This window comes from Prinia subflava, chromosome 15, assembly GCF_021018805.1.
Source record: "Prinia subflava isolate CZ2003 ecotype Zambia chromosome 15, Cam_Psub_1.2, whole genome shotgun sequence".
Lineage (NCBI taxonomy): Eukaryota > Metazoa > Chordata > Aves > Passeriformes > Cisticolidae > Prinia > Prinia subflava.
This window is the reverse complement of record NC_086261.1, coordinates 7716042-7741553: the sequence shown is the minus strand read 5'-3', so window position 1 is coordinate 7741553 and position 25512 is coordinate 7716042. Positions and strand designations below refer to the sequence as shown.

At 56.1% G+C, this 25512-nt stretch overlaps 1 long non-coding RNA gene across 1 annotated transcript in view; it reads right to left on the bottom strand.

The window, feature by feature from the left end:
- Nucleotides 1-11046: 11046 nt before the first annotated feature.
- Nucleotides 11047-25512, bottom strand: part of LOC134558716 (uncharacterized) — a 28957-nt gene continuing 14491 nt past the window's right edge. Inside the window, exon 3 of the long non-coding RNA XR_010082400.1 lies at nucleotides 11047-11671. This is a non-coding gene — a long non-coding RNA (uncharacterized LOC134558716). The remainder of the gene's footprint in view (nucleotides 11672-25512) is intronic.

The following is a 25512-nucleotide window of genomic DNA, read 5'->3' as shown; positions in this document are numbered from 1 at the left end:
CCTCTGCTACAGCACCAGGAAGGATCTCCTCCCTCCCAAAATGCACCTCCAGGTTTCCCAGCGTCTCGCCCCCACCCTGCCGGGACGGATCGTCACCAGTTACCCCGTTCGCCGTGGAAATCCACGCGAGACACACAGGGACAACTCTTTACACTCATCACAACGATGAGTGCCCACCCTTTTCTCCCATGCAGGACCTAGACGCCAATGGCGAGGGTGGGTCCTGGGGAAGTCCGGCCCCTGCCCTCTCCCGGCCCCGCAGCCCACGGCCGCAGCCAGGAAACCGCGGCCGTGGCCACGCGTGGCCGGCGCAGCGCGTCTCCACGGGCTCGGCACAGCCCCGATGGGGCGCGTTGACATCTGTAACCAACACTCCGGCTCCGGCAAAGGCAGGGCTGCCCGGCCAGGCGGAAAATTAACACTGACATTGAGTTTAATTAAACAAAACAACCAGGCTGCGAGCTGGAGCGGGGACGTGGCAGCAGCTGGAGGAGCCGGGCTGGGCGCGGTTCGGGACCAACACCCGCCGCCGCCCCGCCGGGGCGAGCCCACGCCGGCCGCTCGGAGCCCGGCATGGCTCGGGAAGCCGAGGCTGGATGGGCGGCTAGGCTTTCCCGCCCAGACCGCCGGCCAGGGCCGGGAAACAGCATTTCCCTTCCCCGGTTTGCCCGTCTCTTTACAAAGAGACGCCCGGGGCTCAGCACGACGGCGGAGGCCCGCGCATGTCCCTGCCCCACCCGGAGCAGGACGGGTGCCCGGCGGTCTGAGGTGCGGGGGGGACGCGAGGGACGCTCCAAGGGACAGATTTCGTTGAGTGGGATTTGGGGAGATGCTGACGACTGACAGCCACCCCATCCCCGGCTGCTGCCCCGCGCCTGTCCCCGGCCCTAAACACAAGAGGTGGGGAACGATCTGATCCGGCCAGGGAGACCCTGGCAGAGCATTTCCCGGCCAGCTGCTCCCCGGCCGGACCAGTCGCACCAGTATCACCAGTGGCACTGGCTCTTGCCATGCCTGGGCAGCGGAGGTCCGGGCAGCGCCGGCAGAGGGGAAGCCGTGCCCAAAAGGGCCGTGGTTTTGCCCCGCTCGGCTCCGAGATCGGTCGGACGAGGCAGAGCCGTCCTGCCCGTTGCCCTCTGCCCGCTGGCCGCCGCCGACCGCCGCTCGCACCGCAAGTTCCTCCGCGGAAGAGCTGAAAATAGCGCGCAGCCCAGCGCAACGCGAGCATGGGTAGCTCTCCTCCGGCCCCCCGACATTCGCAGCGCTGGTGTCAGTGTTGGGGTTGCTTCTGTCGGAACCCCCCACAGCTCTCTGCCCCTCTCCGGGAACTCCCTCCAGCATCAAAGACCTTCGTGTTCTATCCAGCCCTCTGCGTTCGGGTGCTGGAAGCTGAGGGCTGATCTCTCTGCCGCCGGCCTCCTCCTCCTCCCAGCTCCCAGGCCATAGTTTAGGGTCTTTTAGCCTGGTCATTTTATTTTATTTTATTTTACTTTATTTCACTTCTTTCTCTTTTTTTTCCTTTTTTTTTTTTTTTTTTTCTGGGGGGAGGGAGGGCGTGTGAAATGTCGGCTTTGAAGGATATTTGTAATAACATAACCAGCAAAATGAATGTCATATTTTTGCTCCAATGAATTGGATTTCCTGAAATATTGTCTCCGTAATGATGCCTTTAGGCTCCTCTGGATTAGATAACTCTCCAACCACATCAAGAAGGCTAATTATCCCAAAGCCACTTTCCCGGCGTTTCCACATCTATTTCACACACCTATGTATATCTATTTTCAGAGACACGGTTCTCTCGCGGCACAGCCGGGGCTGCCGCTCTGCGGGGCCGCTCACGGGAGGGGACGCGCCCCCCGCGCCCAGCGCCCGCCGCGTCCCCGCGCCCGGGGGAGCCCCGTCGAGCCGCAGTGACGACACCGGGCCCGAGCGCCCCGCCAGCCAATCCGCGAGCCCCGAGCGCGCCCGTCAGCCCGCGCTGACCAATGAGGGGCCCCGGCGGGATCCCCTCGACGGCTCGAGGCTCCCGGGGGAGCTCCGGGCTCCCCCCGCCCCGCGGGGCGCTCCGGGCCGCATCTCCCGGCGAGGGGAGCGGGGAATGCCCGCGGGGCCGTGGAGGGCCGGGGCAGCGCCAGGTGCCGCGCTGGTCCCGTGGGGCTGGGTCACGCCGTCACAAGTGCGGGTGTGGGAGGGGGCGAGACCCTCACAGAGGGGTGGAGGCGCGAGGAGGAGAGCCCTAAACAAAGGACGAGGGGATGTCCCGGTGCCACCGCAGCCCCGGCTCTCCGGGGGTGCGGGCGAGGCCGCCCCTGCACACTTGCGGGCGGAGCCGAGGCAGCCCACGCGTGGGTGCCCCCGCCGCCACCCGCCCCCCTGCTCCGCCCGGCGCGGCTCTCTGTCCCGGCTCTTTGCTTGGGCCGGGGAGTCTGTACTTCGGGATTATTCAGCTCCTGCAAGTTTTTTGTTAGGCGGCCCTGAAAGGCCTCAAAGGCTGGGAACACCATTCTAATTACGGGGAAGCACAGCTTATTTAGAAGATAAAAAGAGACTTGTAGTCTCATAACAGCTTCTTATATCCGTCAAATAAGGATCTCTAATGACGGGGTGAGAGCCAGTGAATGCCTAAAACAAACTAAAAAAAAGGAGTGAAAATAAAGCAGCCAGGGGCTTAAGATATATTAAATTACCCTGATTAGGAATTTAGGCCGTGGCTCGAGTCTGCTGGAGAGGCTGGCGAGGGGGGGGGACGGAAAGTGCTGCTATTCATTTCTGGGGAGAGGGGTCAGTAGGTCGGAGGAGTTCACAGGGCCTGGCTCTATTCTTATGCTAACAGAGAATACAAGCGCTGGCCTGGAAAATAGAAATGAATTTGCAATAATCCGAGCCCCTCTGTTTGCAAGGCGAGCGGCTCTATAGCTAATTGCAGCCCGGCCTCCCCCGCCTCGTTGCGGACAGTTGTAACGATGCATGGGAGATTAGAGCCCGAGGGGCTTGGGGGGGTGGATTTAAGCCGTCTCCCCCCCTCCCTTCCCTCTGCCCGACGGTGAAATATTCCGGGGCAGGCGCTGGTGTTTGGGCTGGCCCTGCTCGGAGGGAGCGGGGCCAGGCAACTTCTTGAACTTCCCCGAAGGCGCGCAGGGGAGCGGCCGCCGGGCAGGGCGGTGTGCCGGGGGGGTGGGGGGCCGGGGGGTCGGCTCTGCGCGGCCCCGGGGCCGGCGGGGGCGGCAGAGGGGGAAGGCAGCGTAGGTCCCGGAGACGGGGGGACCCCCATTGAGCTGCCGATGACAAGCAGTAAATCGGGGAAGAATAGCGCATGGAAACGCGCCGTCGGGGCCGCTGGCCGGCCCTACAGCTGCCGGCCCGTCTCGCCGCCGTCAGAGCCACCGTCTCCTCGGTGGCATTCCCAGCTCCCGCCACATTCACCGACGCCTCCCTCTCTGCACCCGAGGAGTCTCTCCCCGCAACAGAGGGGTCCCTCCCGCACCCCGCGGGGTCCCGCCGCCCCCCGCCCCGAGCCCGCCCCGTCGGCTGCTCGGCGGACTCGGCAGCCCCAGAGAGTTTCAGGACCCTGGACAGGGGCGGGGCCGCCGTCGGGGCGCGGCGCCTCCCGGTCCCCTCGCGTCCTCCGGCCACGTCCCGACGGACCGGGGGAGGAGTGGTCCTCCCTGGTCCTGCCTGATCTTGACCTCTCGCCTCTTTTTCCCTACGTTACCGGGCTGGGATCACCCGCCCCAGAGGCCGTCAAGCCTCGGGTCCGTCCTGTGGGGACGGGCCATGGTTTGGCACCGGTCGGAGCCCACTCCAACACAAACACTCCCGCCAGTGCGCGGAAACCGTGGATAGGGGACGCCGATGCAGCCGAGGGGCTGTTTTAATGAATATCGAGCGGCTCGGTCAGCTCCGCCGCCCTCGTCGGCATGCGGGCTGCTCCTGGTGCTGGGGACCGTGTGGACTCCCCGCCGTGCCCCGACGGTGGAACGGGGTGGCAGAGACTCGGGGTCGCCCTGCCCGGTGCTAGCGACAAAGAGCCGGCCCTGCTGCCAGAAATACAGCCCTCTTTCGTTAACCGCGCTCCCCTCCTCCTCCTCCCCGCCTGTGGCTGGCCCCGAAGCCGGAGCCAGAGATGCCCCGGGTGAGGGCTGTGCCTGGGGTGGGTGGCACGAGTCGGTGACAGCCCTGGACCGAGACCGGGACCGGCTCCGCAGAGCCGGGCCGGACCCTGCGCCCCACACAGCCCTGGCAGCAATTCTGCCGAGCGCTGCAAACTTTGCCCGGCAGCTCAGGGCTGTCCATGCCGTCCTGATCCTGGAGGAATCGGGCACAGAGGGATGGAGAGCGGGTTCGGGGGCTGCTACGGGCCGGGGCAGGGGTTGGCGGGGCCGCCCCGGCGGCCGCAGGTCTCAGGGTCTCTATAATTCACTTTTTCAGACTCTCGGAATTCTCTCACTCGAGACTGAAATTAAAAGGATGATTCCAGTAAGTTGCACACGCCGGACAGAGTCATCCCCGCTTGGCATTGTCAGTGCCACGGGGCTTCTCCCAGAACCTTCGCCTAACACTTTTCTCGTTTCAAAAGGCAGAAGCTCCGAATTTTATCCAAAGTGCTGTTCTGAAAGGCTGCTTAAGCTTAAGAAAATTATATTTCAGGTACATTTTTAAAAAATCCCCAAACATAAAAAACCCCACTACCCACAAAACAAAACAAAAATAATAATAATAATAATAATAATAATAATAATAATAATAATAATAATAATAATAATGTAAAAACAACGGTGTTTCTAATTTTAAATTGTAGTCGCTGGAAAAAGAGGCGGCATTATTTGTATTCATAATCTATTAACTAGGTTTGGGAGAAATTTTCAGCAGAAAAAAAATCATTACGGGGCTGTTCTGTGAATTTTCGCTCTCCCGAGGACATACGGGCAAAGGATATACTCGGGGTTTTAAAAATTGTGTTAGAAAACAAATTCGCCGGGGCTTTTATCTCCTCTGTGGTGGGGCACGGAGATGAGCCAGGGCGATTTAATTTCTCAACGCCGGCCGGAGTTTGGATTCTCCCCTCCCTAGAACAGTGCCCGGTCCGGCCCCGCGTCCTCTCCCCGCCTTGTCATTCCCGGCCAGAAATAAACCACCGGGGAGGAGAAAAGCTGGCTTATTTGCTAGAATAAAAATCAGGCTTATTTACAAGATTTTTTAAAATCGTGTTTATTTGGAAGAATGAAAAGTGTGTTTCTTTGCAAGAATAAAAATCGTCTGTGCTTGCGAGACCAAAAAGCCGCTTTATTCGCAGAGCGAGAAGCCGCTGCTCTGGGTGTGTGGGACGGGGGCTGTGCCGTGTCTCGGGGGGCGCAGAAGAAAGGGGGTACCTTCCCCACCTAGTGCCCCCTAAATGGGGCTGGGGTTCATTCCCCAGCGGGCCCCCGGGATAGGAGCGGCCGCGTCCAGGGGCGCCGGGGGCCCGCACCCAGCCCCGCACCCGCGGCGCCAGGGCGCTTCCCGCTCTCCCACCGCAGGTGTGCGGGGATTTTGGGGGAGGCGGAGGGAAACACAGGGGTGCCCGGGAAGGGCCCTTTTTTTCCCGCTGAGGTTGAATTGCCACACTGATGTGTCTTCCTCGCCCCGCGGCCCGTTGCACGCTGCTCGCCTGCCCTCCTCGCAAGGACGGGAGGCTGTTCCCCCTTCAACGAAAACCCGCAGAGGTGACGGCCGGGCCCTCTGCGGTGCCACCCTCGCCGCAGGACGGCCGGCACGGAGGGGAAGCCCGGCCGGGAGGGATCCCTCATCTCAGCTGCGAGCGAGGGGCGGCGGCCTCTCCCCGCAGCCCCCTGGCCGTGGGTGCGGTGCTCGCCCTTGGGAGAAACGCTCCCCAAGGCTGCCCGGGATGTGTGCGGACACCCTCATCTCTGGTGCACCCACGCGTGTGCGGGACACGCACACACCCCCCCCGGGTGTGACACACCCACCCGAGTGGGGACACGCGAACGGCGCGGGACTGCAGCACGCGTGTGCGGGCACGCACGGGCGGCACACGCACGGGTCGCGGACACACCCGTGTCCACAGACGGACACCGAGCCCAGGTTCGCATCCGTCGTTTGCAAAAGCACTCCCTCAGGGCGCATCCCCTCCGCTCCCCAGCTCCGGCAGCCGTGGGGATGCCCTACCCCGCTTGCCCATTCCTCTGCACCTTCCCTCCCCAAATCCGTCGGCTTTGTCACTCCCTTTCCCCACTCCACCCAACCCACTCAATTAACGGCGGCGGCGGGAGCGGGGCTGCAAGAGGCGGCGGCTGAGTGCCCCCCGCCCGCTTCCTTCCCTGCACAAGGTGAAAGAACACAGAAAAACGTGAAAACACAAAAATAGCCCCAAAAGAGGTTTGGCTTTATTTATCCCTGCGTATCTTTGTGCCCTGCAGCCCTGGGCAGGCTGGAAGAGCGGGGCGCCCGGCGGGGCAGCCCTGGTGGTGGCTCGGCGGGCCGGGGGGTGCGAGGGGGTGATGGGGTCCCACTGCCCGCGGCGGGGGGCGCGGGGAGCCGCAGGTGCTGCTGGCGGGAGAGACCCGCAATGGCTGTTTGGGTGTTGCATTAAAGCACGCTGCAGTGCGCACACTGCGGCCCCTCCCCCCGCAATCTGCCTGTATGCTAATGACATGCAAAGAAACTCATTTGCATGTTTATCTCTGTCAATGGGCAAGCGTGGCGGGTGCGGTAATACGTTTCCTACCGTGGCGTGGAGGCCTCCCCCCACCCCGCGCCCCTCACCGCCCTGCCGGGCCGGGGAGGGTCGGGCAGGGCTCTGCTCCGGCCCCACCGCCCAGCCCTGGCACCAAGGCAGGTACTGCCACAAAATGGCTGCCGGGGGGGAACCGCAGCCTCCCGAGCACCCACCTCTGCCCCCCAGCAGTCCCCGGCCCCTCCGCGCCCCCTCCCCACAAACCCACCTCCGGATTTTGTGCTTAAGCAGCCAATCGGGGGCGTGGTACCCTTCCCCCCTCCATCCCTCTTTTTTTCTCCCTCCATCCCTCCTTTTCCACCCTCCATTCCTCCTTCTTCCCCTCCTTCCCTCCTTCTTCCCCTCCTTCCCTCCTTTTCCACCCTCCATTCCTCCTTCTCCCACTCTATTATTCTTCCTTCTCTCGCCTTCATCCATTTTCTTATCCCACCTCTCTTCCTCCTTTTACACCCATCATCCCTCTTTTTCTGCCTTTCATCCCTCCTTTTTCACCCTCCATTTCTTTTCTACCCTTTATCCCTCCTTCTCCCCCTCCATCCCTCTATCTTTCCTTCTCCCCTTCCATCCTCTCCTTCAATTCTCCATATCCCTTTCCATTCCTTTTTCACCTCCATCTCTCCTTTCCCCCCCCCACTTTGTCGCGCTGTCCCCAAACCCAGAGCCCAGTCGTCACTGTTTCCACACGCGGGGATATTTTTGATTTCCCACCGACTGGGAGGAAAGTCTTTTCCTTCCTGCCAAGGGGTTCAGACTCTATCCCAGGTGCTGAGCCATCGACAATTTGTGACCTCTGTGGGTCCGCCGGCACCGTGTGAAGTCCCCTGTGGGCGCAGAGCCGCGGGTGGGTGTCCCGGAGGGGCTCGCCCCTTGTTCCTCTGTTGAGGCGGGGGTGAGGTGCCCACAGGCGCTAGTGGGGAGTTCAGGCTTGCGTCCATTCACGCGTGTGGGCCCACGGAAGGGACGGACGGAGGCACCGGCGCTAGTGTGGGTTTTTGAAATAGCCACCAAAAAAAAAAAAAAAAAAAAAAAAAAAAAAAAAAAAAAAAAAAAAGCGCGGCCTCTCCCACGGCGCCGGGGTGCGCCCACGCCGCTATTTTCAAACACACACGTGAGACAGAAGGGCTCTGTTTTGGGGAGCGGGGCGTGCTCTGTCCCCGCTCTGAGCGAGGATGCGGGGACCCCAGCGCACCCTCGGCGGGGACGCTGCACAGCGCGACCTCCCCACACCCAACGGGGCGCTGGGACCGGGGGAGGAACCCGGAGACGAATTCACGACTGCAAAGCAATACAGCGTTATATGCGCTCCATTCCACATATATTAAAGAACACGTATATAATTTATGAACACGCTCTAATTTATGGCGCCGGATTATCCTACACGATGCTGCGTGACGCGATGAGACGTGACAGCCCCCGGCCCTCGGCACGGCCCCGCCGGTGTCCCCGGGCCGCGGGGCCGCCCCGCCCCGAGGCGCCGGTGAAGGGCGCCCGCGTCGCTGCGCTGGGCTCGAGGACGGCTTTCGGGGATCCCCTCGTGTTTCCTCACCCGTTATCCCACCTCCTCCCTGTCCCTTCTCAGCCCCTTATCCCCTCCTTTCCTTTCTCTCTGTCCCAAATCTTGCTCACTTCCCGGTGAAGGTGTGTTCACTCCTTCAGTCCGTTATCTCTATTTTAGCCTCGCGAAGTGGAGGGGCATGTGTGTTTATCCCTTCCTCCTTCACCCGAAATTGTCTTAGAAAAAAATAAAATCAGCCGAAAATCTAAATCTGCCCAAGGCCCCCGGATTCGCCCCGTCGCTACCAGTTTATCCCAGCACTACCCAGCCGCCTGTACTGGGAAGGGATTTATTTGTGTGGTCAGTCAGCACCTCCCTCTGTCACCATGTCATCACACCTGTGCAGAGGGAAGTGTGACCCAGACGGGATGATGCCGCTGACCCCCGGCACTTTGCCCCGAAGCCCCGTCCCGAAGGGCAGCGGGTCCGGGGGTGTCGGTGCTCGGGAGCCCTGGGGGTGCCGGCCCTCAAAGGCCCCCCAACCCCACGGTCCGCTCCCCGGGTGGGTGTTCCCCTCTCGAGGGGGGCGGAGAGAGGCAGGCCGGGGCAGAGGCAGGTTTGGGAAGGCCACCTCCCCTGGCTTTCCGACTGCCCCCGCCAGGCAGTGTCCCCGCCGCACCCCGGCCGGGGGTGGGTCCGCACGCCCGGGGGACGTCGGCTCGGGGCTCCTCTTCAGCGTGCCCGAGGCAGGGCTGGTTTTGCCAGCAGTATGTGGAAACCCTTACAGAGAGACCCCCTCCCATCACTCCCCAAAACCTGCTGTGTCATCACGCCCCAATGAAGCAGAGGCAGCCCCCCAAAAGCAAATGGGGGGTGTGTTCCCTTACCTGAGCGCCGGCCCGGGGCAGCCGCGCAGAGCGGGGATTCTGTGTTCGGCTCGTTTTCTCCTGCCGTGTCCCGGAAACTTCCTCCGGCCGGGGCCGGGGTCGGTGCGGGGGAGCCGGGCTGTGCCGGGGGTACCCCGTGGCCGGGGAGAGCCGCACACCCCGGGCCGTGTTTATATGTAGAAAGAAGGGTAATTTGAGTGCTTATACCAAGAACCGGGGTTGTTAAGTTTGCAGGCAGACAGCTAAACGGTGCCAAGTGCGGGCAGGGAGGGGGGTGCGGGGGGGAGGCTGGGGGTGTGTAAGAAATAAAGAGCAATTGTCAGAAGCGAACAAAAGGCGGAGGATGGAAAGGAGCTGGGAATCCCAGGGCAGAGCCCCTCGGCGTGGACTTGAACTTGGGCTTTGACACCGTCTGCCAGGCGGAGAGCGGCTTCGGGCCGGGCGAGGCGGGCTGCGGGGGGAGTGACAACAGCCCCGGCAACTCACAGAGGACATTACCCCCTCCAAACACCCACCTTCGACGCGGCAGGGGGGCACTCTGCTTCAGAATGCGGCTGATCCGGGGAATAGCCCAGACGGGCTGAGACCCGACGGGCTCAGCGCACATCCCGGTGCAGAGCGGGGCGGCGGCGCGGGGACCCCGTCGGGGCTGGCCGGGGCCAGACGGTCGGGGGGGCCGCTCGGTTCTCACAGTCTGCGCCCGAGCCTGGATTCTCTGCACGTCCCGGCCGGTCCCCCCTTTGCTACTATTCAGCACTTAATTGAACATTAATGGCAGCTGGGGATGAGGTCATTGGAGCCGGCTTTTCTCACACATTTTTCATGCAAATCCGCTAAACTCTAAACAAATTTGAATAAAACCCCCTTTGTGCAGGCCCTCCATGGTGTTTTTCCACGGGCCGCTCCGCCTGTCTCCGCACACTTCATCCGGGGAGGGGGGAGCGGCGGGGAGATGAGGGGGTGGGGGGGGCTTCTGCTCGGGCCTGGAGCGCCAGGCAGACCCGAAGAGGCTGTGTCCTCTGCGGGGCTCTCAAGCCCGGATCGCCCCCAGGACGCCCACTGCACTGGCAGGGCCCTGCACTCTGCCATCATCTCTGCTTGCAGCCCCCCTACAGCACCAGCTCCCCCAGTAATATCCATGAGCAACTCCAGTTCCCCCTGTAACACCTTCATAGCACCACTCTGCTCCCAGCAGCATCAGTTCTCCTCCAACTCACGTTAATCCCTCGCAGCAATACTAGCCCCCCAAGCGCCATCAGCCCCCCAGCATCCCAAATTCCTCCCAGTCCCACCAGTGCCCCCAGCACCCTTTGCTGCACTTGGCAAGCATTGCCTCTCTGTAAGGTGGTTTTTGGGTGCTCAGGGCTGCACAGGGTAAGACCACGCAGACCCCCCCGCCCCCCTGCTCCGCAGCCCCCGCGCAGCCCCCATTAGCATCCCCGCGCCCGGCCCCCTGCCCAGCCTTGAACTTGGCCATGCCGGGCTGCGCTCCTTCTGCCTGCCTGGGCTCGCACAATGCCGGCCTTGACCCATTGTTTGCTTTTTTCGGATTTCAGCTGGGAAAGCGGCCACCTCGCGCAGCCTGCCCCGAGCACGCCGGGAGCGGGGCACAATGGGGAACCCTGCTCTGCAGGCAGAAGGGCTCCAAATCATTTGAGAGACATATTCATTATATTCTTTCACGGGGGTCTGTTTGCATTGGGTTTAGCGGTTACTTCCCAGACTGGGTTCAGACCAAATAAAGATCATTGAGCGGCGAGGGATTCGCTCGGGCTTTCAGGGAAATGTGCCTGATGCGGGGCACGGCGCAGCCCGGCTGCTTGGCTCCCGCTTCCCTGTCGATTTGCCTGGGTTTATTTTGTGCCCACTGCCTCCTCCATCTCGAGACTGCACCAAACCACACGCTCACTTTTGCAAAAGGGAGAGTTTATTTTCAACAGTGCATGGGGTGGGGGAGGGATTGAATGGGAGGGAATTACAGGCAGTACATTTCTCTTACAGGAACACAGAGGGTGCAGTACAACAGCAGCAGGGCAGCCTGGCCTGGACAGGCTCATGGTCCTCTGGGCTCCAAGCACAGTGCCTGTGGGAAGGGTGCACTCCCACAGCTCCACAGACCCAGAGATCAAGAGTAGCAAGGGCCGAGCTCTGCTCCATGAGCAAAGCCGGGAGCTAAAAGCTCGTTCCAAACTTCACACACCTGGTATTTCACCAGGTGGGACAGTGACTGGCTCAGGTGTCTGCCTAAGCATTTTGGCCCTGCTCTGGGGTATTGAGGGCATTGTAGCCAACATACAGGAGCGATGTGGGATGATCCCTTGGCTCCCTGTGTTGCCCTGGCTCCCTCCCCATGGCTGCACCGCTTTAATTCAAAGTGATGCAGAAATCCACTGTGTTCACGAGACAAAGCTGTCGTCTTTCTGGGGCCAATGGAGAAGCAGGCTGGGACCCTCCTGGAGAAACTCGGAGAAGTCAGATGGCAAGTCTGGGCAGGTGCCAACCAACTGCAAGAAGGAACTCTCAGGCTTCAAAAGTCCCTTGTCCACTCCTGGGGATCTAGGAAGGAAAGCAAAAAAAAAGGAAGTGGTTATGATCTCTGTCAGAGAAATGGTCCAGTAGTGCTTGGCTGAGAACAGATAAACTTGTCTCTGATGGAGCAGAACTCCAATCCTCTCTCCCTCCTCACCACACATCTCTCATGGCTCTGGACCACCTTACCCTCTTCCTTACCAGGAAAACTGTAGTCCCCAAGATGCCAAGCTTCCCCTGCACCCTCCTCAGTCCCCTACCTCTTCCTGCCCCGCACACTGCCAGCCAGGGGAGGGCTCACCGCCTGTCCTTCCTTCCTAGGCTTTGGGGCATGGGATTACTCTGCATGTCAGAGCCACTAAAGGCACAGCCCTCTGATGTTTTAATCTTCGTGTTAACTTTCCCTGCCCTCGGCGCCCTTGCCTGACTGGAGAAAGTGATACCAAGCCACCGAGCTGGAGCCGAAGCTGTGACGCTCAGCCAAAGTCCCCTTCTCGGCTTTCCCCATGCCTCCTGTGCTTTGCCTCACACATTTTGCACCTTGCAGCACGTTCTCCTCCCTTTTTCCTGATTTTTTTCATCTATTTCCTTTATACTTTATCCATGTTGAGTGTGTATTCCCTAGCCCCCAAACCAGTCCCATCCTTTTCCTATCTTCCCTTTGCTCTGCCCATAAACTCTTACATTGGAAGGAGTAAAGACTAATATAACAAATCCTTGAGTACACTTGTAAAAGGAACCATCAGCTGGCTAATTTATTCTTTTTATTGCACCAAATTGTAATTTTATAAAATATTGCAAATTTTATAAAATATTTGCAAGCCCATTTTAAGAGATAAATCTTCTGTGTGGCTCTCTAATGAGCCGCCCTGGGAGTAGCGGGCATGTGATCTGCTGTAGGTCGCACCGCGACGTTCCCAGGCTGTGACTGGATGAACCACCGTAACTCTTTGAACTGTGCAAATACTCTACACTCTGGGGTCCAGGCTGCAATTTTCATGGGTATTTTTTCTGTCTCTTAAAAATAGATCTTCTGTAACCCCTTTATTGCAATATTCATAAAGCACTTGATGGAAATCCAAGGAAAATCCCTTCCCTTCTGCAACTTTGAAGCAAGCCGAAAACTTAAGAGAGGCAGAGGGCAAACCCACCTCATGTGTTTGTGTTTGGGGAAGGACCATGGGCTGTGTCTGTCTCTGGGTGCTGAGGACAGAAATGCTGTGTGTGTTTAGGGAGACTAAGGCTGCAAAATGCCAAGGCTCAGCACTTCTTTATCCTATGTGAGAGTCATCCTGAATGTTCCCCCAAGCCTGGCAAGGATCTTGAGGTGAGGGCAGATGAGATCTGAATGATGGTGGGTGCTTTCACAAGCCCAGGAGAGGAGGAGGTGGCTGAACCCTTGTTCTCACCAGGGGAACTTTGTCTGGCAGGTAAAGTCTCCTGGGCAGGGAGAGCTGCTGGCCTCTGCAGGGACAGGCTGAGTTTGCTTTGGCCTACAGAGAAACTCCTCCATAGTCTGGATAGAGAGGATGCTTGTTAGTACCAGACATCAACCCAGCCTGGAAATCACCCACTGCCTGCCTGGTGGACTTGAAACTTCTGGCACTCAGGAACTGAGGGCAGGAGGGGCTGGGCCAACCCAATTTGTTAGATACAAGCTTCAGGAAAACTCAAATCTCCTGCATGCACTTTCTGGGCAGAGTTCAGCCTTGCACTGAGGGTGCCTGCAAAAATAGCACTCCACCAGGACCCAGTTTCAGCCCCAACACTGCCTCCCCTCCCCAAGGCCCTGCACAGGGAAAACATTCCTCTGTGTGTGGATTTACAGTCCAGCTTTTTTTTTTTTTTTGTAACTGAATAAATAATTGAAATTATAGCTCAGCCTCTGCCCCAACACTTGCTCCTGTGCCTCCCTGTGCCCTTACAAAACCAGCACTGAGGTTTATATGCTGATAAACTGCCCTGCCACAGCAATTCTGGGCGGTGGGAAGCGAAAAAAAAAAACCCCTCAAATAATGGTAAATGGATGCAGAACGCTCTGCCTAATCAGATTCCTGTCCCCTATTGAGGCCAGGAAGGAGGGACCCCGCTCCTCCCCTGCCCTCAGCCCAGCCTCCGCTTCACCGGCTCACACGGAGAAACTTTCTGGACAATTTAATCTCGACAGGGTGTTACTTAGAAAAACCTTTTTCACTGTCAATTTTTCCCCCCCTCCCTTCCACCCCCCCCCCTTTTTTTTTTTTTCTTCCCTCCCAGCCTTGATTGAATTTTGCAAGCCCCTGATATCTTTCTTTTTTGTAGGGATGCACGCTGCTTATGCAAATACCAGCCTTTCATACCAGCCTCCCTGGCTCAAGCCCTCCAACTTGAATGTGACCAAAAGCTGTGCTCTCCCCTGCTAACTCCTTAGCACAATTACACCTCCATTCTGCTCCAGGGGCCCGGGGAGGGGGAAAAAAAATCATTTTAAACTAATAACACGTGCTGTTTGCTTTGGATAATTACAAGGGAGCTTCGGCTTCTAAGAGCTATGAAATATTCTGTTCAGCAGGGCGGGAGGGAGGCTCCGTGTTACGCCTATGCCGCGAGTTTTATCTCCTCACGGAGATGCTCGTGCGGCCTCTCGAGGCTCCCTCCATCTCGTGCTCATCCTCTGCACCTGGGCCAAGCATTTACATTTCCTACGGAGCAACTTCTCGCTGCTTTGGGCTACAGGAGAGAGGAGAAGACGCCTGACATTTTCCTTATCTCAAGTTACAATTTCCTGCAAGCATCAAGATAATAAAACATCGACGATGGGCAAGATGAGCGAAATGAATGCGTCGGCCGCGCCTCCCGCAGCAGCGCGGGAAGGGCCGGGGAGAAAGGACACCCGGGGGATGCGGCTGCTCCGCTGGCTCTCGTTTGCATCGCGGCCCTGACGTTATTGTCCTCCTGCCTTGTCTGCTGGGGAAGTTTATGTGGAGGGCTTTTGCTGGGGCGAGGAGGAGGAGGGGAGTTTTCCCCAAAAGCACCCAGGAATCTGTCAAAAGAGGGACAGAAAAGAGAAGAAGAAGAAGAAGAAGGGAGACAGAGAGTGGGAACGTCAAGGACCCCTGACTAATGAATAGCAAGTTTGCCCTTGAACCTCCCTGGGCTTTGCCATTCCCAGGCTCCAAACAAGGGCTGATGCATGCTTGGGCCCAGCTGCAGGGGGACTGGGCTATGGTTCATCTCAGACACTTTGACAGCCCGGGCCTTTTCCCCACATAGCTCAGACTCGCCTAACTACTCCCCTGGCAACAGCTCAGTGCAGGAACCTGCGCTGAGGCCCTGCCTGCTGCATACAGAAGTACGAGGAGGAGGAGGGGAGCCGCTGGGAGAAATTAGCTAGAGACTGGCTTAACCCATCAAATGCTGGGCAGGCATTGCCAGCCTCAGCACCCTTTGCTCAGCCCCAGCACCCTCCACGCACCCCTGGGTGCTCACTGGCCGGTATCTGCAGTGGAGCTGGAGAGGAGCAGGGGTGGGTTAGACATGCAGAGTTGCTGAGTATCACAAATCCCACAACCTGCTGCTTCACTATGACCCACTGCCTTGGACCTCGTGAGTCTGAAGGTGCCAGGAAGGAGCCAAAGCAGCCAGCTGGAAAAGGCCACCGGACACTGCGAGGAAAGGGCATGGCCTCTCCCCGGTGTGGTGGGACAGGGCATCCCTCCCTGCCAGCCAAAATGAGGGCAAGGGCTGCATGAGAGGCACAAACTTGCCCTGGATGCTCTTTCTGCATTGCAGATCAAAGGCTGGGGACGAGCTGGCCTTAGGGGTCTGCACTGAATGGCTGGAGAGAACAGGCACAAGCACCCGGCGGCTCTAAAATGCGACCCAGAAACGTTCCCACATCCCAGCCCCATATAAATCAAGGGGCAAAAAAGGGGGAGCTCCATCCCAGCCTCTGTTTTTACAGAGCATCTTTCATGTGCAGTCCCTGAGAGAGGGCTTTGCTGAGCTTGTTAAGGATGGCTCCTGCGCCAGGCAGAGAGGGGGACGCACCATATGGAGAGGAGAAAAAGAAAAGGGGACACTGAAAATGGAAAATTATGCAAAGCAGGAGGAGAGGCGCTGGGAGAAAGGGGGGAGGGAGGCAGCAAGGAGGTGGGGGATGGGGAGACAGGAGGCTGGAAGGGAGCCCTGACTTGGGGAACACCATTAGCTGGCACTGGGGCTGCATGAGGAACAGAAGTTTCCTGTGACCAGGTGCAGGACAGCCCTTTGTACCCTTGGGTGCTGTCACTGCAGGACAGCTTCTCCAGCCTGGCCTGAGAGGGTCTGGGCTGTGCCAGGGTGATGCCTAGCTGGATTGTGTGGGTGCATTCTGTTTCTGGAGTTGTGCTGCACTGGGAGACACAGAAAAATGGGGTCCGTGGTGACCCACTTCAGAGGTGTCCTGAGGATTTCTGTTACTATAGCAATGAGGTTGCAAGCAAACATTATGGTCTTTTGGACAAGAGTTTTGATTGTCTTCAATCACAAAAACCAGACTCATGTAAGGAGGTGCCAAGGCATTGTAAGAAAAGGCTCTCTGATCAACAGCAACCATAGCAGGGGCCCAAACTGCCCTTGGGTCTCAGCTGCCTGTGCAGTGAGGGTGGATGTTTGAGTGAGTGAAAGGAGAATCCGAATTCAACTGCCAGAGCTCTTCCCTTCCCTTTGGACCCTGCAGAGTCCTGGTGCTGCAGGGTGAGCTGCAGGCCCAGTATGGCTCAGGGATGCTGTGCAGGCATTCCAGTCTAGGCTTGTGTTACTGCCCAGCTTGTGCTCAAACTCCAGCATCTGGCCTAACGTGGTGTTTGGAGAAATGACTCTGCTCTTCCTTACCCAGGTGTAGAGCTACTTTTCCCTGTCTTGGAAACACTGGCCACCTTTGGGGAAACCACCCACTTTGTCACTTTGTGACAGCTTCTTTTTCCCAAAGCCTCTCTGTGCCCCAAACTTGTGGCACTCTGCTGGCTCCCTGTCATGGGCCATGACCACTTTTGCACATCCTCGCTGGGTGCAAGCCCCCTTCTCCAGCCCATTTCACCCAGCAGGGAAAGCCATCCACCCCCGTGCTTCGTGCTTGTTGCTCTGTGACTCCTGCTTTGTCCCCTCCATGCCATTCCTATCTCCCTATTCAGTGGGTTTTTTCAGAGCAGCCAGCATTTTTCCTTCACTGTCCTCAGCATTGCTCAACACCCAGGAACACAAACTGGTCCTGGCTCCCACCTCTCATCTCTCTTGGCCCTGTCACAGCCTTTTATCTCACATCCATATCTACCACACTGCTCCCTTTTCTAGCTCCTTCTCCTGTTTGTTCCATCAGGAAACCTCCCCTTGCTGCATCCCAAATGGATCTCTCCATTAAACCCATCTACTGTGCTTCCCTCCCTTTACCACTGGTTAATTTCCCATCAGCCCTATGTCCCTAAACCCTCATTTCAGGCAGGTGTGGGGCAGATTCATGCGAGGCCAGTGCACAAGAGGGGCTGGTACAGAGACAGGCGTGGGCCTGTGCCTGCAGAGATGGGCACGCTTGCCCTGGCATGCACGTGTTCCTGCCTGCACATGCCAACACCTACACGCTCGTGCCCACGTTCCCGCTGCCAGATCCAGGCTGTGGGATTTCAAGGGGAGCTCTTGTTCTCCAATGGGGCACAGGCATTATCTGCACAGCACGGCTGCAGGTTGGGCTTTGGGCTCTTTGGTCTTACAGTCACTAGACTAAAAAGAGGCTGTACCCATCTAGTTTCTTCAAGAACCATGCCCTGGAGTAAGTGTGTTGGCCAGATCCTCAGCAAAGCCCTGGAATAAGCTGTAGGCACTGAAGAGGATTCATCTAAGCAGCATACAAAGAAAAATAGCAAAAAATAAAGTTCACGGGGGCACACGAAAAACAGAGCTTCCACCCACAGAGCAGCTGTGTGGGGCTCTAGAGACAGGCAGGCAACGTGGGAGACGTTTCAGAGCTTGCTCTCAAAATGATGCATTTGCTTCCCTTTTTCAACTACTGGAGGTACATTGAGCTACCTGCCCTGCAGAGACACATTTCAATCTTCAGGCACAGGACCTTGTCCTGGGCTGCTTTAAGGCTGGCTGGCTGGCCCTTGTGACAGCATGATGCAAAAATGAAATGTGCCTTCATGGGAGAGGAAGAAGAGGGATGTACTCTATCCCTTGGTATTCTGACACAGGCAAGAAACTGCCCCTCCATGAACAAACCCGGGCAAAGGAGCTGCTTGGTGTACTCACTGCAAATTCCCACTAGGAATGGGTGGTGTGGGGAGAGCAGATGGGATTCAGGGTGTCCTTTGGATCAGGCTGGCCTCAGCTGCTGTGCTGGAAGCTGAACCGTTTCCAGGGAGGATACAGCAAGAACAGTGAGTCCTGCCCAAGTGACGGTCCAAAGCGCTGGCACTGCGTCCTGATTCAACCTCGCCCCAGATTCCCGCCCTTGGCTTGCCTCCAGGTTTCTTTCTCCTTGACCCATCTCCATCAAAAGAAGCGCTGTTACGAGTCTCTGCTCTGAGTTTCTAGTCTACAAATAGAAGCAGAGCAGCACCTGCTCCAGAGCTGAACATTTCCACTAAACCCTATTTTGATGCCTGTCCCGGCCAAAGAAATCTTTTGGGACCCATGTCACTTGTATGAGGTGTTAAAGATTTTAACCTCCAGCAATACAAGACACTGATACAACACTGAGCTACACAACTGCTGTATGTCCCTGCACTTCCACCTTGGCTGCAGACATGCCCCACAAGGGCTCATCTCCAGCAAATATTCCTCTGGACAAGGACAGGGAGTTGGCTGGCTTGAGCACTGGGGCCGATGTGTTTATCGGGCAGCAAAGCTGGCCCTGCCATCTCTCCCAGGGAAGCTGTGCCATGGGAGCTGCTAAAACAGCATTTCATTTCCAAACAGGGCCCCAGAGACCTCTTGTGTGAAGGATTCAACAGAGCGAGGCGGGGTAGAGCAGAACAAGGAGACACAACCCCAGGCTAAAAACAAGCCAGACCCCAGGTTTGATGGACCTCATTGCTCTGCACCAGGGTTCAGGCTGGCCTGTCCCCTTGAATCAGTGCCAATCTCTCCTATGCCACCACTGATGGGGAAACGGCGAATTGGGATTTTTTCACCTCCCTCTTCCCCCCTTTTCCCTCCCCTAACTCCTTTTCCGCATCATAAGCAAAGTCCTAATAAAGCTCCCATCCCCACTGCCAGCCCTGCACCATGCTCCCAGCAGAAAAGAGATGCAAAGCCACGCTTGGAATCTGATTCCCCGGCTTTAAACGCTGCTCTGCCAGCAAAGTGCGACTTGAAAGCTCCCCTGTCACAGTTACAAAGCTCCAAACAGCCCTTCCTCGGATAATCACGCTTATCTCCAGATTAAGAAAGAGAGACCTGCAGCTGAGGCTGGTCACATGGGCTGGGATGTGGGCAAATCTCTTTTAAACAATCCCCATATAGCTGTGACCTCCACCACAGCCCAAATACACAGTCCCTTGGTCCCACTCGAAAACCAGCTCTGGAGACATGACAGAGCATGTGAGAGGAGACTGGGCTGGTGACAGGGAGGGCTGAAGGGAAACCAGGGGGGAGGAGTGAGAAAGCAACGGAGAAGAGGAGGGTGAGAAAGACGGAAGAAGAAATAAGTGAAGGGAGGATGTGGGAGAGGAATAGGATGTGGTGGAGAGGGAGGAAAAGTGCATGAATGGAGGGGGAGGATGATGAAGGACAGGGAGGTTTCTGCTGCTCTTCCTGTTGGGGATTAGTTGTCCCTGCACTGTCCTCAGTTTAACTCTTCCCACTCTGTCCCCGGGTTGCAGCATAGCCTGATTACGTGACTCCAGCTGTGCCAAGCAGCCTTGGCAGGGTGAGCACGTTACCTACTTTGCTGCCACGGATTCATTAAGAGGCTTTGCTTGTGTGGGAATAGTCATCCCAATGGGAAAGGGAAAAAAGCCCTGCTCTGATCAACCTGGCGAGGAGCTCTGACAAAGCGGTTTCCACAGCCCTGCCCAGAATTTGGGAGCAGAATTAAGAAGAGATAGGGATGTGCAAACAGGAGAGGAGGGCACAGGGGTGGGAGGTCAGCTGGAAGGGGTCCTTAGCACAGCCACTGCTCAGAGATGAGACACAGGACAGGGAGGGACTGCAAGCTCTTTGCAGGAAGCAGGTGCCTGGTTCTTCTTTGTGATGAAAGACCACCTTACATCTGGGTCAGACATGGATGACACATCCACCCTCTGTGTAAATGAAAGGTCTGAGCAACTGCGAGCTACTTGTTCCAACAGCAAGTTCCCCTCTTACATCCTTGTGGGATTAACACAATTGCTTTGCAATGGAGGAGCCCAAACAGCTCTGAAATGGGCTCAGAGTGCTGGGGCTGCACCTCTCTGAGGATGCCCACCTTCTGCTGGCACTCGCTCGGGGTTTCCAGCCGCGGCCACCGGCTGCAGCCCGCCGGAGGGACCGCAGTGCTGCCTCTCCAGCTGCTCATTATTCACCCTGTGCAATTAGGCACCGCTGATAAGTCACATGAAATTGCCTTTGTTCTCCAACTGGAAGACCTGCATTTCATGGGAATCCCTTTTTTCCTGCACATTACTGACAACTGTACCTACTGCTAGAGCGGCAGTGAGGATTTTGGGCTGGCCCTCACAGATGTCCCGTGCAGGTCGATGAGGAGGTGTAGCCTGGCCCTGCCTGTCTTCCTGGATTTCCCTGAGCACAAAGGAGAGCTGCTCCTCCCGCAGCCCACTCTGCTTCACCAGGGACTTGCCAGCTCTCCTCCAAGCAGGTGGCTTTGTTGTTCCCTGGCTACCACCATCTCTCCATGTCACTTCCCAGCTTCCCTCCCAGTAGCAGAGGAAAGCCCAGTGCAGCTGCAAAGTCAGTGGGGGAAGAGGCATCAGCCCTACTCAACCCAAACCCTGCTGATGCCAACAGCCACCTCACCTTGTTCATGACCCTTCCTCCCCAGCCACCCCATCCTCTGCTGCTTGGACCAAGCATCTCCCAGCCAGGCTCCACGCAGGGCCAGCCCCTGCTCCATTGTCTATCAGCTCCTACTCTTCATTCCTTCACTGCACCAGAACCCAAGCATAGAAGAGAAGGAAGAGCAAACTGGAACCAACATGAAGCTGGGTGCTATCAAGCTGCACAGGAGGCAAGCCGTGCTCCAGTAAACTTCCCAAACTGACCTCTGCTTCAGAGCAGCCTTGTGCCATGTGAATCCCTGTTCTTTCAGCACCTAGCAGCTGCTCAGACGGGACCACAGGGAGAAAAGACATCTTGGCCCATTCAAGAGTTTCTTCCTATTCTGCTCAAGAAATCTACGTGGGCTCTTAAGTCTTGTTGATTTAAGAGAAAGGATGCAAAATTAATTTAGACAGGAAATTAATTAGATGTGAACTGATGTTTACATCCCTACACAAGCAATGAATTCTTGTGTGAACCTACAGAATGCAGATGGATGGATGGATGAATGATAACAGCAGTCTAGGAATGACATTATGTGCTGGTCCATACGCTGGGGATGTAGAAAGACTTTTCTCTGCATTGGTAATTAATAACTCTATCCTGAGCAAATGTTGATAAATCCTTTATAGAGCACGTTATCTCTGTCTCTCCAACTCCTGTTCTGCATTTCCATTTGTCTGTTTCCACTGCTCCACCCCTGGCACCCACACGCTTCACTTCCCTCCCATATTTTGTAACTGGTAGCAGATTTGACTCCCTTTCTGGGGAAAGAGGCGGAGGTTTTGTTACTGGGGCTTTGTGTGAGTGATTGCATGTGTATGTGTGTATACAAAGATGGATACAAATCCATTGGAAATAAACACCTTTTAAGGGACTTGAGAGAAAGACACACAGGGCAGAGGAGAAGAAAGAGCCTACAGACCCTCAGCCAGACAATCAGCCAAGATGAAGAGAAAGACCCAGTGAACCAAAAAAAGCCTCAGTTCTCTTTTAAACTCTCCATGATTTGCAACGAAAGCAGCAGATCCCATTGCTGGGAAGCTGAGCTGTGGCAATGCAACCCTCGCCCCTTCTCCCAGCCCCGCACAGCTCAATTACCCCAGGCTGCCAGGCTGCACTGAGCACACCCCCACCACCCCGCATCTCCCCCGCCGCCGAGACAGCTTTCACCAATGGAAGGAGTACAAATATATTCATTGGCACCTTATCAGACATGCATGCAAAACTAATTAACATGGGGAGACATGCAAGCTGCCACCCAGCCACAAATACACACCCACGAGCATGCACACACACACGCACGCATGCACAAGGCAACCCTTGTCTAGGGGGGACATTCAAAAGGCTTTGTCACTAATTTAGGCATCTGTCTCAGTCTGGTCTGGTCCTCCTGACTAGGCTGGAGTTGTGGTTTTTTTCCCACTCTGTTTGACAATGCTGGGAACATGCCCGGAGACCCCTCATTCAAATCACCCCTTGACAATGGTCTCATTGTGTGAGCATATAGAAAAGGGAAAGGATGGGGGAGAAGATGTGGAAGGGGGGTAAGGAATTAAAATGTGAACCCAAGGAAGTGTTTACTAACACAAGCCTCGCAGCTGCCCTGTCTCTCCTCCACCCCCTTCTTCCGCCCCCAGCCGTTCCAATGGCCCAGCTTGTCCCCAGCTCGAAGTGGGCAGCAGGATGTCAGGACAGTGGAGTGGGAGCAGGGCTGCAAAGAGGTGCACAGAGAGCAGGCAGGCTGAAGGGATGAAGCCTCAAAGCATTCAAGTCTTTGGCAGCAGGGGGGCAGGTACAGGTTAGAGAAGAGAAGATAGAGCCAGAGATGCCTTGGAGAGGATTAGGGACTTAAAATGTCCTGGGAAGGACATCTTCATGGAGGAGCAAGAGATTTATTGGTACAACCACTCCAAGGCTTTTTCAGGCTGGAACAAAAAGTGCTTAAACCTGGCCTCGTGGATTTAGAGCAAGTGAGCAGCCTCGCAGCACGGTTTGGACTGCTCTCTTTGGTGCTGCTGCCAGACACGCTACAGCACGAGAAGAAAGGGGGGGAGCAGCAGGGTGTTGGAGCTGGGGGCTCAGAGGATGGACCAGGCTCCCTGCAGGACCCTGCTGTCTGCCTATTGCTAGTTATTAAATACCAGGAAAATAAAAAAAACAGGGACAAATGCCCCAATGCCCTGACCAGCCCCCAGGCACGCCTGGGGAAGGAAATAGCGAAGGTGCAGATGGGGGGTGTTCGCCCCCAGCCCCACCGCGCTTGGCTGGCCTTGGCAGGCTCCGTTCAGCTGGAAATGCCCAAGAGCCAGCAGAGCAAAGGGAACGGGAGCTGGGGAGGGGGAGAGGATGATGACAACGTTTTCCATATATGCAAATACATCCACACAAGATACCCAGAGGGAGACAAAACAAAGAGACCTCAAAGAGGCTGGGTCTGAGACCCGCACAAAGCCAGATACCTCCGCACGCCTACGGTGTTTGCACACGAGGACCTGTGCAATGCAAGGTGCAATGTTGCTCAGAGGTTCCCCCCAATCTGAGCAGGTATCAGCCTAAAGAAAGCCTGGTGGAGGAGCCCAGTGAAAGCTGCAAAGACAAATGCCACAATCCCACATCCTCCTACACAAACAGGTGCACCTTAGGAGTACAAAACTATTTCTGTCCTTTAGCTTAGTCAGAGAAGAGAAAAGCTGTGATGTAAACCCACGTGAGCCCTGCCTTGGTGGGCAGGGGTAGCTCTGCTCCTCTGATACTGCTCCTGCAGTCAGATCCACCCCCTAGACCTTTGTGTGCTTTCCATAAGAGGAAAGCTAGGAAATTCCTGGACACTACTAAACAAGGCTGGGCAAAATGTCACAGAGAAACCCAAGAATGTACATGAAGCAAAAAATTTCTTTCTCACAACCACTGTGACAAAAACAAAAGTCACCTGTGCAAACATTTCTGCTTAAGAAAGGGAAACTACTGCCAAGTAAGCAAATCTGTGCTTTTTATCCAAACAAGTGGTTGTGAGCAGTTTTACTGCCACATTCCTGTGCCCCAATACACAGAGATAAGCACTCGACACACAGTGACACGCAGGGACTTGGGGACAGAGCTGTTGTTTTAATAGGGCAATGAAGACAGCGAATGAAATAAAACCCTACAGAGATCAGCTTGCAGAACTCAAGGCTGAGAAAATCTATTTGATGGTAAAAGGAAACAAGGACACTCGTGATTCTGCTCTCATTTCCATGCTGTAAATTTGGGCTTTTACTGAATGCAATTAAATCCTCACTTAGGATTTAACCTGGTGAAGCTGAGGGCAGACCTTGCTACAAGACCGACCTCTGAGCTCTTCCCCTCAGCTTGCTCTGCCGAGGCCAGCAGGAGTTGTGAGAAAACTGAGCAAAAAAGCAAGGGAATTCATAGATCCCTGCCAGTGTGGCCATTTCAAAGCCCCCTTCAGCTCTGTCTTGCCTGTTCTCTCCTTCCCCAGTGATTTGCAGCTTTGCTCATGGAGCTCTGGCTGCAGGGAACAGTCAGTACCAGCCTGGCAAGCACAGAGACTCAATGGTATTTGGGTATCTCCTTTGTCTCTAATGGGAACTGAAAACCCCAGCAAACCCCCAAACATCCATTCCCTGCCTCTGGTGGCTGATCCTTCCTTTCCAATACTCGTAGGGTCCCAGTGGGGATCCCGTGCAAGAAACCCTGCAAGACCCTCTGTTATTAACACCTCTTTGACCATTCTTTACATTTCCCTTTATTTCAAGACAGGGCATTTCAAAGGCTTTTGCCCAACAGCACAGTTTAACACACAGAGTTTCCCAAGTAACAAGTAATAGAACACTTCACCTATTTGTACCACACAGGTAAAGTCACCTCAGGGTTGTGATCTTAAATCCATACATGCTCTTCCCCATGGACATTGAGAGCTGTAAATCTCTACATCTCATTAAACAGATCACTCAGAACAGATTGCCTCACAACATAACTTTTCAGCTGGCCACTACCCACGAGCAGATGATTTTACATGACATTTATTCATGCAAATTGCCGAGGCTGTAGTCTGGTTACCCAGCAAGAGCATAAAAAATTACAGTTTAGATGCATAAATGCTGGCACCATGAGAGAAGACACGATGAGACTGGAAACACATCCCTCGGTTTCATGTAGAGTGCAACAAAACTTCGAGGGAGTCCTCATCAGATGGGGGTTTACGAGGAATGACCCTCCCAAAATGATCCAGGGGAGGCAGAGATAGACATGTGCAAGGCTGCAGAGGCTACAGAGAAATGAACTTCTCCTGCTGCATGTGCATGAACCTGCCATGGGGAGAGCACACGCAACATTTTACGTCACTCACAAAGCCTACTCTGTCCAATAAAGTGGGGAAGTAAAACAAAGCATGAAATCCAGGCATAAATTAGCATCCCTCTAGCCTAGCTTTATTTGTGCTGCTGCTGCTGTGGATTAGCATCTAGCTGGCTGACAGGCTGATAGGCAGACAGAAACAGGGAGAAATAAAAAAAAAAAAAAAATCAGTGGGTGTCTTTTTTTTTCCCTATGGTTCCTGGGATGTCTGCCTTCAAAGTGCAGGCAGTGTTCATCCCTTTAGGACCCGAATTTTTCCATCTTCCTGTGAGAGCAATAGGCTCTGTAGGAAAGCAAATCCCCCTGAGATATTTGTGCCTGCACCCTGTGGAGCCGGCACCCGTCATCAAACGCAAGCCCAGCGCGAACCCGTCACATCCTCAGCCGGCATCCCTCCGGCATCCACAGCTCCCCTCTGCAGAGAGCCACAGAGCCCCGCCAGCAGCTACGGTGTGGGGCTGGGGCACCTCGAGGGTAGCACCTTGCCACAGGGAGCAGACGCCTCGGGATTAGCTCTG